A 10,604-nucleotide genomic window follows, 5' to 3' on the forward strand; every position below is an offset into this window, starting at 1 on the left:
ACCTGCACAGCCTACTGATATATACCAGAGCTCTGACAAGGCTGCATATGTCACAGTAGAGATGGAAATCCAGTAGAGTTGGCAACTCCACTAGTAGAGATGCCAATTGGCATCTCTACTAGTAGAGTTGCCAACTCTACTGGATTTGCATCTCTACTGCATGTGACATATACATCCGGACAGAGAAGCGGGAGCTTGCAGACACCAAGGACTGATCTTCTTACCTCCTGTATTTCTGCCTGTCAACCTACGATTCCCCCACCCATATACTGTCAACCTACTCCGTCCAATCAAACAGCGGCACCATCCCACAGCTCAGGATCCTAAAACAGTTCTTCTATATCCGGAATTATGAATAAAGGTCCAATAGAGGCAAGCATTGTGCGGGAAAGGTCATCCAGGAGCAGGCAGGGTATATTGAGTACACCGGGGTTCGCGGTACGTGGTTCCATCGCTTAGAAACCGTGACAAAGTCTTCACTTAAAGCCAAGCCCCGCGAGACGCAATGATTAATGACTGAGGACCCGAGAACCTTATTTCTCATTTGGTTCATCTGACGTGACTGTCACTGACGGATTGCGCATGCTTGGACAAAGATGATTGACACTCTCGGGCCGACCAAAGTCTCGCGAGACGTGCCCCTCTTGAGTGCGAGGATGACCCAAATCGGCAATTTCTTTCATCAGTGCACTTAAAGCCTGACAAACATGGCTCCCATTACTCCAGTATCATTACAGCTTGCATCATTTCACCACTTCAGCTAAATGTGGCCATTACTCTCCATTGCACTCTGGGGTACAACCTTAGGTCTACTCTTCAAGACAAGTGTGATCGGGTCTTCCACTTGCTGAAGGTGCAGCTCTCTTCTTAGTAAAGTGCGGAATCTATAGGTTAGCGATCCTGCTTCTGGACAAAGGGTTCGTGAGTTCGAATTCCGGCTGTTGTCGCTCACCCGACATGCACGCTACTGGAATGGGTCACAGTCCTTAGAACGGTACATTAAGCCTAATGATTGTTCATTGTCCTCCTCGTACAATGAACCTGTATATACAGTACATGGCATCTATCTTGTCTATCACTGCCAGCAGAAGAGATCTTCAAGATCACTTGCACAAATGTCCGATACAATGAACTATTAAAACAGCGCGCATATGTGCATATTAGAGTTTAGAACACGGCTTGAGCGCGATTTATATACTCCTGAAGTCGACCCAGTAGCGGCATTGCTGGCCATGCCCAGTACATCACTGAGAAAACTATTAAGTACGCTCTAATTCCCAGCATCTAACCCGGCGCCTTCTGGAGCGAAGAGCATCGTCAGCAGATCTCTCTGAGGAATGTTCGCTACAAGCACAGATGAGGTTTCGTGCTAATGTCAGCAGATCTACCCAAACGCACACGTACTAGTGCACCAGTTTCGCCCTCTGTTTGATAGATAGCGCGGCGTTAATAGAACGCATTAGCCGGTCTCTCCGCGCGACAAGCCCACATTCCGGTAATTCTTACAGATGATATCCCACTATTCCAATCTCCTCCTGCCATCAGCGCTGGAACTTCCCAAATGGATATATTTCTCATGCTGACCATTTATTTACCTTACAGATCCAGGTAAGTGTTAACGTTAAGTACTGCCGAGAAGACCGTGGGAGTGCTGCCGAGCTCTCGGGCTTGACCTCTGTCTCTACATGAGCACGATTCTCTCCACAAACACATTAGGGTTTTCTGTTTGCTTATTTTGCATAACCGGTAAACCGTCTTTAGACTAGACACACCGGCTCTGTACAGTAAGTACAAGCAGCGTAAAACTTTAAGGTTTGATCCATTCACACTGAGACGAATTCCTAGCCTACTGCTTGAGGTGTGGCTCTCCTCGAACACGGGAACTCTGGCTTTAACGGCCCATCTGAGAAGACGTTCCAAACCAAAGTAGGTACTCATTTTCATGACGTCGAGTACAGGAAAAAGTTGTCGAGTGACTTTCCTAAAAACACAATACAGGGGCCTGCCAGCGTGCAAATTTGTAGAGTCTAAGCTTTCAAACTGCTACAAATACTGAACAAAGTATTTATCACATTCTGTCAACAGACGTCATTTAATCGCTTACCCCGCGTGTGGCCAGTTAACTTGATGGGTCCATAAATGGAGGGATTACAGAACGCCGCTGTGGATTATATTGTTTGCTCCATCCTAATGACTCCAAAGTTACGTGGGCACAGTCCTCAGTGGGATTGACATCCGAAGTTTTTTTTCCAACACCGAAGCCGTAAAACTGTTTTCCCCTGAATCACATACAGGTTTACAAGGTATCTGCAATGTCGTCAAGATGTTGAATGCTGCCGCTTTGGGTGAGCTGTAAAATATCGTCAGTTCTTTTAGGACGGGCATTGATTTCGGCCTATACAGATGAGAATTGCAAGCCAGCCTACCAAGGTCATTGCACTAGCTCTCCGGGCTCCAGTCATGTAACCTACCAGGATTGACTATGTTCGTTAACGTAATTGAGTGAAGCACGATGACCTTCGATGCAGCAATTCTGAAAAATCGTCCAAATTAGGTTTCAAACATGACTGGACCCCGGAACGGTTTAGATGTATGGGGCAATTAAGAGCATCAGTTCTGCACTCTATACGTTGATTGGCCAGATAATCAGATTTAAATAGCAAACGGTAAGACGGGGAGGATTAGTCATTGTAGCGAGAGGAACTGTCTGCCCCGTCCACCTATCCGTATTGTGAACTGCGATTTACAAGGTACTGAAGGTGACTTCCTTCAAGGAAAACTGCGAAAACCCCAGATCTTGGGTTCTTATAATTTTTAATCACATTTAGTCACGAAGGATTCTGGAGTGCTCAAAATATCGCAAAAGCGTGTTTGAGGAGAGACATACTTCGATCATGAACACAAAAACTGCCGCACAACTAAGATTTGGAACAAACATTGGCCAAATCTAATAGCAAGAAGCATTATAATTCTGTTCTTCTGGTAGATGAAGACAATTACTTCTGCTTCAGTTCTAAGACTTGTCATGAATTGAGAAAGTACCGGAGGCAGGATCAGTGCCAGGAGTCAAGCCAGCTAGTCAGGTAAAGCGGAAACACGCCGTGACGTATGTCTTACATGCGGGAATATTAGTCAAAATGCACCACGCCGCGCCTTTATGAGGGCGTTAGAAGCTATGTTTGAGACAGGTGTTAGCGGATTTGCAGGTCCGGATTTGTGCAAATGGAAAAGCGACATTAAACACCTCCCCGTACTGACAGGGTCTCTAGGATAAATGCCCCGCAGAGACGGGGGATAAGGCATGTGGTCTCGTGTTGGTGGAAATGCTCCGATCCTTGTCAGTTGGGGAGGGGGGCACATTGGGACGATGGTCTGTAGTTCATGTCTGCTTTCCAAAGAAACACGGCAGTTTGGAGGTTATGAAAGCAAGAGGCTATACTCCAAGGTAATCTTTTGACAGAATAGCTTACTTTTATATGACCATGCTTCCACACGATGTGGGACTTCTAAGAAAACCTCTGAAAGAAGGCGGCTTCATCTTTGAAAAGTGTTACCCACAGTCCACGATTTTTTTCCGCAACGGCGCCAAGCAGTCTTTTACGTGCACATCAAAGCAGCATCAGAAAGGACGACGTGGTGAATCAAGGTGCCCGAGATGAACTTTTGCCAGCTCTGCAGTCGAGATGAATGTCACCATATTCTGTTCATCAGCAGACTCGACTCTACCTGGGTTGAATGAATTGATAAAAGTGCCAAGAATGATTCACCAAGGGACTCAGCCAGCCAGAAAAAGGTCACACGATAAAGCATCTCATGAAACAATGTAGTTAGGCGCCCGAGGGTGACCCAAGTTGGATACGGTACAATGTCGCTGATGAATAAAAGCAGTGTGATCTTCATGCACATGGAGAAGATGGGCCTCAGCTGGAGCGAAGCGAATGCCGTGGCAGCAGGACGAGATGTCTGGAGAAATTCAAATTTCACCCGTTCCCCAGGCTCTTTCTCCTGCTGCTGGTAAGGACAACGCTGCTTTCATCCACGTTGACGTGTTGGGAAAGTATTCAGGGATCATGACACTGTATAACCAGTCATAATCGATCGTTTTCTTCCATAAAAAAGGTGGATGAATGAAGAATCATTGATTTGTCGACACCGACTCCAGACAGGCAGACTTTTGTTATCTCCCAGTGTCCCTCTGTCCGCCTGTCTGTTCCGTTATCATGTTTTCATTTCAGCCAAACGCATCTTACAACAAGAATTCGGAGATCTCATACCTCCATGAAAATTGTGAAAACTCCTTTCTGGACTTATCCGCTTTAAAAGATTTCGCCAGAAATTTCCCTGCAGCTCCAGAACAAGCTGACAGCGGGGCAAAACCCACACCATTTATTCCTGACAAGACAAGCTATCTGTCACTAAAAAGCCAAGACCATAGCATATTCAGGACAAAAGAAAAGCTTACGTTTTCCTGCAGTACCAAGGTTAACCACCATGAGGCCATTACTTGACCTTGACCTTCGTCTTCCTGAGACCTACCAACATACCAAATATCGTTACAATCCATAAACGCGTTCTTAATTTATGCTGACTAAAAGTTGCGGAAACACAAACACACATACACATACTCACAGACAGACACGCCAAAAACAATACGTCATTTTTTCATGGAGGTAAAAACACTGCCATATTGTTCCATGTGAGTGAGTAGGTGTGTATGAAGACGGAGGTTCTAGGTGTTGACGGATGACTACAGGAACGCCAAACCCTGCCGTACATATCGATCACATCATCACGTCCTTGGCTTCAGGCATAAAGACGCCGTAAAATCTACATATTGTAGCGGCGATAAAAACGATTTCCATCGATCACCGTGACCCGACGTGACCCGGTGATTTGATTGATGTGATCATATTGGATACTCCTTCATGAGCCTGTAATAGCAATTTACATGTCTTCCAGCTGTATGGTCTTGAGTATTACGATTGAATGGATACGAGCATATTGGACACAGTCTTCAATTTTTGTTCCAGTCAAACTAATTTTACGTGGCCGTGTATTCTGTATGTACTGGGCCACCTTCCTGATCAATATGCACAGTCTGAAGAGACGATTCAAATGTATTTATAGTACTATACATATGGATAAGTTCGATTGAAGATGGCAATTGATTGATCAATTCCAGCTGAGCCAAACTTACCTATAAACATATTCTTAGAAACCAACATAATAGTGAAATACAGTAACGATATCTCAGCACCGAGAACAGCTTTGATACGTTCTACGACTTGCCAGCCTGGTGAAACCATTCATATGGTGACAGTGGTTGATATTACACTCCGTCACTTCATCTTCAAGGCACCTAGCCTGGTTCCGAAATCTATTTTAACTGCCGAGTTTCTTTCGTCTTCTCCGCAAATAGAGGAGAGCTAATAAGAGCGAAGCTAGTTTTAATAACTCAAGGTAACAAAGTAAACATTGCCCGACTTTACTGGCGTTTAGTACCATTGGAAAATCCAACTTTTCGTGCAGTGCGTGTAATGTCATGTTGTTTACTTTTCATGCCAGAATCCTGCCGCCCATTCGTCCAGACGACTTTACCTGCTGAGTCATCGCGGGCTCGCGTAAGCTGGCGGGGCGGCGGAGTGTTGGGCGCGCGCGTGGTTAATCAAGTGGTGAGGAGGGGCCGGAGGTGTGGGAGTCACGGCTGTGATGGATGCAGCACGATGGGAATGAAAGCTGTGACATTTCCGTGGGCCGCGATGTGATGGTAGGATTATTGCAGGAGTTGTACGCGAGTGGGATGGAATAAAGTGTGTGTGTGTGTGCGTGTGTGTGTGTGTGTGTGTGCTTGTGTTTGTGTGTGTTTGTGCGTGTATGTGTTTGTGTGTGTCTGTGTTTGTGTGCGTGCGTGTGTTCGTGCGTGCGTGCGTGTGTGTGCGTCCCTCACTCGCACACACAAACACACAGACACACGCACACACACACACACGCACAAACACACACACGCACACACATGCACAAACACACACGCACACACACATACGCACTCACCCACGCACACACACATACACACACACACACACACACACACACACACACACACACACACACACACACACACACACACACACACACACGCGTCGCTCAGTGGTCACAAGCTCTAATGGAAAGAGGGCGATAATAAATAATTACTTGGCGACGCCGATGCCAGACTTGAAAGAGACGTTATCTCCCCCAGACGCGGTTATACAGTCTCCGTGCCCTTCATGTCTGTCTATCCCGTAATGCTGTTTCAGGCTGATTACTAACGGCTTGGTTCTGCCCATGCTGACAAAGTAACGTAACGAGATATGTTACAAAGGTAATGTCAAGACATGTACGGAACATTACCCGGGACTGGGTGAAGAAAGACAATTTAAACCATCAACATAACTGCAAGATAGGAAAGGGAGGGTCGAAGGGTTTATCCTCTAAGAGGCTCCAGAAACGGCTAGAAAGAATAGATAGGAGAGTTAGTCCGCTAAAGGACTACATGTACAGTGTCCGCTCGATCTGAACGCTAGCTTAAATACGCCCTGGCATGTTATCCGTTTATTTGTCTAATTTCTACCTCTTCCAGCTGCCGCTGAAGCCTGGTAGAGGCTGGAAGGGTTGATCAAAATTACAATTTGCATCATTACCTTCAAGTACGGTTGTGTTGCTTTGGGCGTGTTTGCTACTTGAGCGTTTGTGTGCATGTTTGTAGGACCTGGTATTCGAATGTAGTAGACTGGGAAGAGAGATATACAACCATAGATTGACCTTCAGGTCAAGTTGGTAGTGTTAATGGCCTCTACGCCTCTACGCGAAGTTCACCCACACAGTTACTGGGGCTACAGTCCACCCACTTATATAGGGCTTGTCACAACATTCTCTCAAGCTCAGCCTGCAAGGTTTATGTCCTACATCCGCTGAAAGCACCTCGCACCATCATTTTGGTTGTGTTAAAGAATTCTGAAAAGCCCAACATACCTCCCGATAATCTCCGATTTCTTGTTGTTTTGCGTTGAATGAAGCCATTGTCATCTCCTGGCTTGGGTATAAAATTACACAGTACAGCCCGTCCACACTGATTAATGGAGCAGCGTGTAAGTAATAAACCCACCGCACCAGACAGACATGGAATTACCGTCAGCGACATCCCGAAATCCGAGATAATCAAGCATGAAATAAAAGCATTGGCTTTCGCTTAAGGCCTTATCTTTGTTAAACATGACTAGAGAACAGTTGTTTGCGTTCGCGCTTGGTTTGGTCTCGTAATGCTGCCAGGAAGCCAGGCATTTATTTATAAGGAAAACTCGTAAAGGGCGTCGAGCAACCATTTAATGCCACACGACGTGCATACATAACGCCGCACCTAGTCCACCGTTATTACCTTCAAGGGAGTGAAGATACCGTCAAGCAGTCCGTAAAAGTGGTAAAACTAAGAACTCATAAAGACGTGGTCTGGAATGCGGAAGGAGACTGAGTTTATACCATCTCAAACCTTGATAAGCTTCTTTTTTTGCGGAAATGTACAATATAACATGGTATTAAACGTGCTTCATCTATCTTTAACAGTTACCACAACGACTAAAGATATACTTTACGTGAATATTATCAAACCTCATTTGAAACAGTCCCAAACAGTCCCACATGCTCTATACGCATTTACACTAAGTCTTATGTTTAAGATACATCGTTGCAATAGTCCTGAAAGAACAGCACACATAGAATGCACACTGTAGGGGTAAGAACAATTCCGTTGCCGACATCAATAGTCTTGTGACATTCATCAAAAATGACCTCTCATGTTTGAAACAGTCCCTTGCTATCTGCATGCGCCGCGTGGCCCGAGGCACAATTACGTTGTCGGTGTCGTGACCCCAAACATACGGTACGCACGGAGGTCACGCCGCGGCGGTTCTCAACATTCACTCTCGCCTAGCCGGGAGGGTTTTTACCCGGGCAACGTGGGAGATCTGATGTATGTTTTCAGTCAACCTTCGGGGTACAGGACAAACAACATTGAACCGTCTCCTACAGGAGTCCTCTGCTCATAAAATAACAGCCTCTACCAGGCTTCAGAAGCGGCACACGCAGAAAAGTGTAGAAATTGGCCAAAGTAGACAGATATTAAAGGCATGCAAGAGAAATGCCGCTGCGCACTTTTGATCTTGAAAGGCTGGAGCAATAACAACAGGGGCGAACTAAATAAATAAGTAGATCGTAGGCGTAGAATTTCATGTTAGCATACAGTTATATCTCACTACATCTTTGCAATTAGTCCTGGGGCATGAACTTGCAATAAAGAACTCAACTAATGCACATGTTATTACAAAGGTATGCAGATGAAATCAGATCAAACGAATGTAGGTAAACAACAACATATCATATCATACACATGACTGGCACACCGCCATAGATCATTTACGAATACGAGCAACGTTTGTAAGCAATATTTTATAATGATTGGGCTACGACAATGCAACACTTTAATTCTAAGTTTCCAAGCAATATTGGTAAGAGACAGAATAGGCGTAAAATCAGAAAGGCCCTTAAGGAAGCAATAAGAAGGAAGTGCGCAGACACGCATCGCTTGCCACGGTTGTAATTTCTCGGGGAAACGACCCTCGAATTCATCAAGGTCACCTCAAGATGACTTGAAGGCCTGCCAGCACCTTAAGTATAACATAACGTACCCAGCCCAGACCTGAAACATGACTCGCATTTTCACCTCGCAGCGGAGCGTCTTTCTTCAAAGCCTGTAGATTCAGCGAGAGGTGATTTCAAGCACTCGGCATTGACACACTAAACCACCCACTAGCGGACCATGTCCAAATGGGCACTATAGTGTACACAGTTCAGGGCCGAATGAAGTTTAAACTCCAGTATCCAGTAGAAAGTTGCAATGTGGTTAGTATGGATGGATGATAAATATATGATAAGGAATAGAAAACAATGAATTCATATTCATCTCCAAACAAAGTCACATCATTTATTAGCCCTGAAAATCTATCCACAGCCTAAAAAGTAAGAAAATCCAAGTTCATAGCATTCAGAGTGATCCAGCTGACAATCATACCAACCTACGTCCATGGAAATCTGTTTTCTCGGTGAAGGCCGGTGCTGTAGAGAGTATGAATCATCGTTAGTTCCCGAGTATCACCTACACTAATGGGTTTTGCATTAGTCCGGGATCACGGATATGGCAGCTCTGTATTAAGCGTCATTTCCAGTCAGTATCAGCCCGGTACGTTCCGTCTTTTTAACTTGATTCATTTATCAAAATGGACAGATCCAATTTGCCCGTGTATCACGTATTCCATTTTCCTTGATGGAACATTTCCAGGTACATTTCCCTCACGACGCTAGAGTTGGTTCAATTGGAAGGAGGGGGGCAGAGTCTTTTAGCATGGACAGGTTACTATAATTCTAACTGAGCAACCTAAGCCCGATTTGTCAGATACTTGAAGCTGAAATATAATGTTTTGAGGCGAATCTTACCAATTCTGCAGCCCCCAGCCGTTCAGTATCTTTGTGGTAACACTAGTACTGTACGGATGTTGAACTTGAAAATTGAATAAACGATTAAATACGAGCGCACAAGCAGTTTTCTTGTCTCTCTACAACACACGCCTCAGATCATTACTACAGCCGCCTTTTATGATGTATACTGACTGAGATGTAGTCACAGATTTTACGACGTGCTAAAAACGTGCCCAACTGACGTGCTGTCATCAAAGGCTTTTTGCGCCTAACACAACAGCCTTGTTCCTCCTTCACTTCAGCATCTAACATCTGTACCACGCTGGTGTTAACGCTTTAATGAAATTAGAGGTTCTATAACACCCCGTTCACAGTGAAATTTGTCGATCCGGATCGGCCGCCGATCGGGATCAAAATTATGCAAATGAAGTCAATCCGGATCGGTTTTCGCAGTGTGAACGCTCCAATCGGGATTGATTTTCTCCGATCCCGATCCAAAAGTAATCCACCTCGGGGAGGTAGTTCAAGACACTTGCGGCGGATCGGGATCGGGCGTAAACGCGAGTGTGAACGCGAAGTGGATTGAAATGCCAAGCAGATAGCTTCAATCCCGATCGGCGAAAAGCAGTGTGAACGCACGACCGATCCGGATTCATAAATTTCTGATCCCGATCGGCGGCCGATCCGGATCGACAAATTTCACTGTGAACGGGGCGTAAGTAACGTACAGCTTGAGAAATAACGCTTACTCAGACACGCCATGCGGCTACTAACGCGCACGTTACACTGTACGGCATCTCTCACAGTGACTCTATACCCTGAATCTGTACACTGATTTAACCGTGGTGAAACTAGAGGTTTCATAGAATAGCATATGACCTCAATAAAGCAATTACATGTACTTACGTTTCGTCTTCAGTTAACGCCGTTCAAACGTCCTCTCGGCACGACTGTTAAAGTGTCCGCCTCAGCCGGTAACGCAGGATTGGTAAGATCGATGATTGGCAATGTCTTGAAATGGAAGATGCTGTACGCAATACCGTGCACGGCTAATACAGATACAGTCCAGACTAGTCCGTCCAAGAATCAACAACGTT

General features: G+C 45.3%; 1 protein-coding gene across 1 annotated transcript in view; it reads right to left on the reverse strand.

Annotated features, from left to right (window-relative positions):
- Positions 1–10,604, reverse strand: part of LOC109481850 (UPF0764 protein C16orf89 homolog) — a 22,714-nt gene that overhangs the window by 11,377 nt on the left and 733 nt on the right. The window lies entirely within an intron of this gene.

The sequence above is a fragment of the Branchiostoma belcheri genome, unplaced genomic scaffold (assembly GCF_001625305.1).
Source record: "Branchiostoma belcheri isolate BF01 breed outbred unplaced genomic scaffold, Haploidv18h27 scaffold11, whole genome shotgun sequence".
In the NCBI taxonomy this organism is placed as follows: domain Eukaryota; kingdom Metazoa; phylum Chordata; class Leptocardii; order Amphioxiformes; family Branchiostomatidae; genus Branchiostoma; species Branchiostoma belcheri.